Source organism: Ascaphus truei, chromosome 7 (assembly GCF_040206685.1).
Source record: "Ascaphus truei isolate aAscTru1 chromosome 7, aAscTru1.hap1, whole genome shotgun sequence".
In the NCBI taxonomy this organism is placed as follows: domain Eukaryota; kingdom Metazoa; phylum Chordata; class Amphibia; order Anura; family Ascaphidae; genus Ascaphus; species Ascaphus truei.
In genome coordinates, this window is record NC_134489.1 from 6,250,790 (window position 1) to 6,255,662 (window position 4,873).

Here is a 4,873-nt window from a genome sequence, read left to right on the forward strand (position 1 = left end):
GCTAAAGTGACATAATAATTATAATATAATAATAATAATTGAATTGAACCAGGTTCCACTGCTGCAAACTCAGTGTCTTTACTCACTGAGCCACTCCTTCTCCCATGAGATAGGAGGGAGGGGGTAGGAAGTGAGTAGAAGTGTAGTGAGAGATTAAAGCTGAGATATTAGGAGGTACACAGGAGTGGAGAGCATTGAAGGAGAGAAGAAGAATGTTGTACTGAATGTGGCATTTAATAGGGTGAAATCAGAAAGTTTTTAGGAGGAAAGAAGCAGAGACTGCTCGTGAGGAGAGGGAGGTTATCCTCGCAGCAGCATTTTCAATGGATTGAAGGGTAGAAAACTAGAAGTCAGCTAAAAGGCAGGGGCACCACTGAGAAGGTTGCAGTAGTCCAGACAGGAGAGCATGTGAGCATGTATTCCCATTTAAGCAGGGGAGAAAAAGTACTATTTAAGCAATGTTACAGAGAAAGAAGCAGCAACATTTAGTAATAGGGTTATGGTAAGGAGAAAACATAAGAGAAGAGTCAAATATGATGAATAAACAGAATTAGGGAACTGGATGGATTGTAGTGTTATTAACTGGTATGGTATAAAGGGTACAACAGGGCTTGACTTAGGAGCAGCGCAGCTCCATCTTTGACATACTCTTTTACTTTTGAGGTATCCTGCTGTCATCCAGGATAAGATTGCCGGGAAATAGTAGGAGGTTTGGGATTGTACTGGAGATATAAGGTTTAATATGGATAGATACAGTTGTGTGTTACCTGCACACAGTTGATACTTGAAGCCAAATTAATTAATAGGTACCCAAGGGTAGAGTGCATAGAGAGAAGCAGTCCCATAACAGAGCCTTGAGGTACATCAACAGATTGTGAAAGACAACCAGGAGATTTTGTCTAGAAGGGGCGTGGGCGAGGATGTGATGGGGAAGTAGGTGGGTCACCAGTATCAAAGGCTGCAGACAGGTTGAGTAGAATAAAAAGGATCAATGTCCTGGTATTTAGCAATATGGAGATAATTTAATTCTTTGGCAAGTTCTGTTTCAGCTGAAAAAACCTGATTGGAAGGGGTCTTGGAGAGCACAGGAGCTGAGCAAAGCATATAGGAAGATAGAAGTAATTCAAGAAGTTTAAAGGCCAAAGGCAGGAGAGAAACAGGGCAGTAGTTAAATGGGTTAGTGGGGTCTTGGGTATTCTTGAAAATAGGTCTCACGGCAATATTTTATAAGGGGGAAGGAAAGATACAAGAGGAGAGGGATGAGCTGAAAATGTGATTCAGTGCAGGGATCAGAGTGGGAGCAAGAGGTTGAAGTAGACGGGAAGGAATTGTTTCAAGCTGGTAGGTAGTAGTTTCAATGGAGATGAGTAACAGATATTTCCTTCTCTGTTGCACAGTGTGGCAGGATAGCCTTGTACTTGTAGGTAGTGTGAGTGAAGTGTTCACAAAGTGGTTTCACACCAAATAAGGGACTTCATTTCCCTGGACTTGGGAGAACAGGTAATAAACACACGTTTGCAGCAGTGTAAAAAAAAAAAAAAACCCCCAAACAGAAAAATAGCATAAATCTGGAGCACACAAAATGTCCTTATCTTCCGTGGTGGGTATCAGGCACTCCCAGACAATCCTTCTAGGAATCAGCACAGTCCTGCTTTCTAAGGGCTGTTCTGCAGTGCACACGGCGCCGCGCGTGCATTTCGTTTAGATATTGCAGGTGGTGACGCGGGAGGCTAGGGGGTGTGACTATGATGTCACCGCGTTAGGGCGCGCTCTGATTGGCCTGCGGCTCGGCAGCTGCGCGAAAATATAACTTTCATTATATTTTCTCCTGTCTGCCGCGCCACCACTCACGGCCGTCTATACAAACGGATGCCAATCACAGCCAACTATGATTGACGTACGCGCACACGGCGGAGGAATCGCGAGCACTATACAACAAGCCTAAGGCCTGGGACCCGCTGCGCCCGGCGGCGCGGGTGGCTGCACGAGCTTTCCCCACCAGCAGGGGAATCCTCCCGAGCCGGTCCCAGTCCCCCCTGGCTGCACAGCTCACTACACGCTGTGACGCGTCAGATGCTAGGGGATTCAAGAGAATTGTAATCCCAAGCGTCGACGCGTCACGTGGTGTGGCTGTGAGCCAATGAGGAGGGGAGGCTTCGGGAGGAGGGGAGGCTTCGGGGAGCGGGGAGGAGTGTGGAGGGAAAGCAGCGTGTGTGTGTGTGTGTTTTAATATTATTTTGGAAGTAATATAACATCTTTCATCACGAACACCCTAAAATCCCATCTTGTTCGGTTGTTCTTTGCAGAATTGTGTGACACACAGTATCGGGAAAAGTGAGCAAGTTGTTGAAAGGATTTGTGTGTTTCTTTTAATACTAAACACAATCCCCGAGATACAAATGTGCTTTTCCCAGCTCTCTGTGATTATTTTCACCGGCAGAAGCCCGAGCCCGTGGAGGGTGGAGGGGGGGGGGGTAGCGGGTCCCTCCGCTTAAACCACGCCCCCTCCGCTTAAACCACGCCCCTCCCTCCCACTCCAGCCCCGGCTCCCGCTCCCTACAGACCGCATATCGCGGTCTGTGTCTGTCAGCGCCCGCCTGTATGCAGTGCTGGCACACACACACACACACACACGCAGGCACTCACGCAGGCACTCACGCACTCATACACACACAGGCACTCACGCACTCAGGCACACACATACACACACACAGACAGGCACGCACGCACGCACTCAGACACACACACAGACAGGCACTCACCTGCTTTCACTCCACACTCCTCCCCGCTCCCCGAAGCCTCTCCTCCTCCCGAAGCCTCCCCTCCCCATTGGCTCACAGCCACACCACGTGACGCGTCAACGCTAGGAAACACCATTCTCTTGTGTCCCCTAGCGGCTGATGCGGCACAGCGTGTAGTCAGCTGTGCCACCAGGGGGGACCGGCTCGCGAGGATTCCCCTGCTGGTGGGGAACTCGCGACATGGCCGCCCGCGCCAACGAGCGCAGCGGGACCGAGGCCTCAGCAAGCTGGTTAAGCTTTGTAAAGCACTGCATTGTTGCAGGCTGGTGAAGCTTTCAGTCTGGTGCTGAGTCCAAGGTCCCAGGCAAACCCGGTGTCCTTGCAGGCTCATGAACTGAAGCCCTGCCTCCTGGAAGTCTTCTCCATCTGCCTCTTGGCAGACTACTGAACCTTCCTCCTTGCAGCTTAGGGAACTTTGGCAGGGAGTCTGCGGACTGCCTTTTAACCCCGCTGCAATCAGGAGTTATTTGAAACACCCTAGCAGAGCTGAAAGCTAGGGTGTGGTTTTTCTGGGCCTGGAAGAGTGAGGAAGTTAACCTCTTCATTTCCTTACAACGGGTTCAAGCATCTGGAGTAGATGAAAAGAAATTCAGGAGAATAGGTTTAGAGATGGGATTTTGAAATAGTTTGAGGAGAGATGGAGGGTAAGAGACAGTTGTGGGTTTTAAAAGATAGTTAAACACCTAGGAAAGGTGCTCAGGGTTTAACCTGTAAGTGTTGCTAAGAGTAGAGAAATAACTTGGTTTGTTTACAATGAGTGCTGAGTTGTAACAAGACAGGAGGAATATGAGTGGAGGAAATCAGCAGGAGAGTGAGACTTCCTCCACAGATGCACAGAGGATTACATTCAAGAGCATATAAAGTATGCCTGACTGGAGCCAGGGTGGAGGGTTAAAGCGGTAAGCATGGTGTAGAAGAAAGGAAGAATGCCCGTCTAAGCAGTTGGAAAGGATAGGTGGTGGCAAGATTGTCAGGGCTAGTGGAGAATAGAGAACAGAGTTTAAAGCTCATGGAAGATTCCAGAGCTTGAAGATCCGTGGATTTCATGCACAGTAAGTGTAGTGGAAAGGAATTTGGGACAGCGGAGAAGATTAGGTGATGGCCTAAGAGCAGAAAATGATAGATATAGAAGTCAGAAAGAGAACCGTTTTTAGCAGAGAGAGAAAATGTGAAGCCCAGTGTGCTTAACAAAAACAAACCAGTGAGGCTCCCTAAAATGAAGCTAGATATCAATTGCTGTGGAACAAGGTGGAACCGTCTAAGTATTACAGTGTGTACAAGGGATAGATCGGAATATATAATATCCACAAGAGGTGGATACACTGGCGACACACTTTATTCGAGCTCGGCTTGTCCCACGAATTCGGGTATACCCGGGTGTATTGAGGTTTGTGACTGTTTTCTGCCCGAGTGCATTGAGGTATTTTCCAGGCAGGGATTGAAGCATTTTATTCCCGCTGGCTGCAATACTGCACAGTATATATATATATATATATACTGCATTACAATTCATGAATTTATGCCATCTGGTAGACAAGCGAAGCATTGCAGCCTATTAAATCCTAATCATTATCATTTAACAGATCAGCCGCCCGTCAGCCAGGCATGAACCCAGGCTGGGAAGGCAAACGCAACGGGGCTTGTCAGAGGTGAGGAGCGGCGCATTCCAGGTATCTGCCAGGTACATACTGGGTATTTGCTCGAATAAAGTGTGTCGGTGCAGTATGTGTGGTGCATAAACAAACGTGCGTCAAACAGTGATGGCGCGGCTCTCTGACTTTGGTAGTTAGTACAGTAACTGGTAAGGGAAGAATTCCCTAATTGGGTGCTCTAAAACATCACCTGTAAAAAATGTGCATTCAATGATCAGTAGGTGGGTCCAGAACATTCAATATATCAATGGGCAGGGTTTCCTATCCCAAATAAAGCAATAAAGTCAGTCATATAATGGCAGCAGAACCTTGTAACACCGTAGATACACCACTGTAGGGAGAGAAACCTCTAACCTGACCGGTGTGTGATGATTCCACCCGGCGGTCCCTCCTTGGGCGGGTCTCACGGTCCCAGTGGGT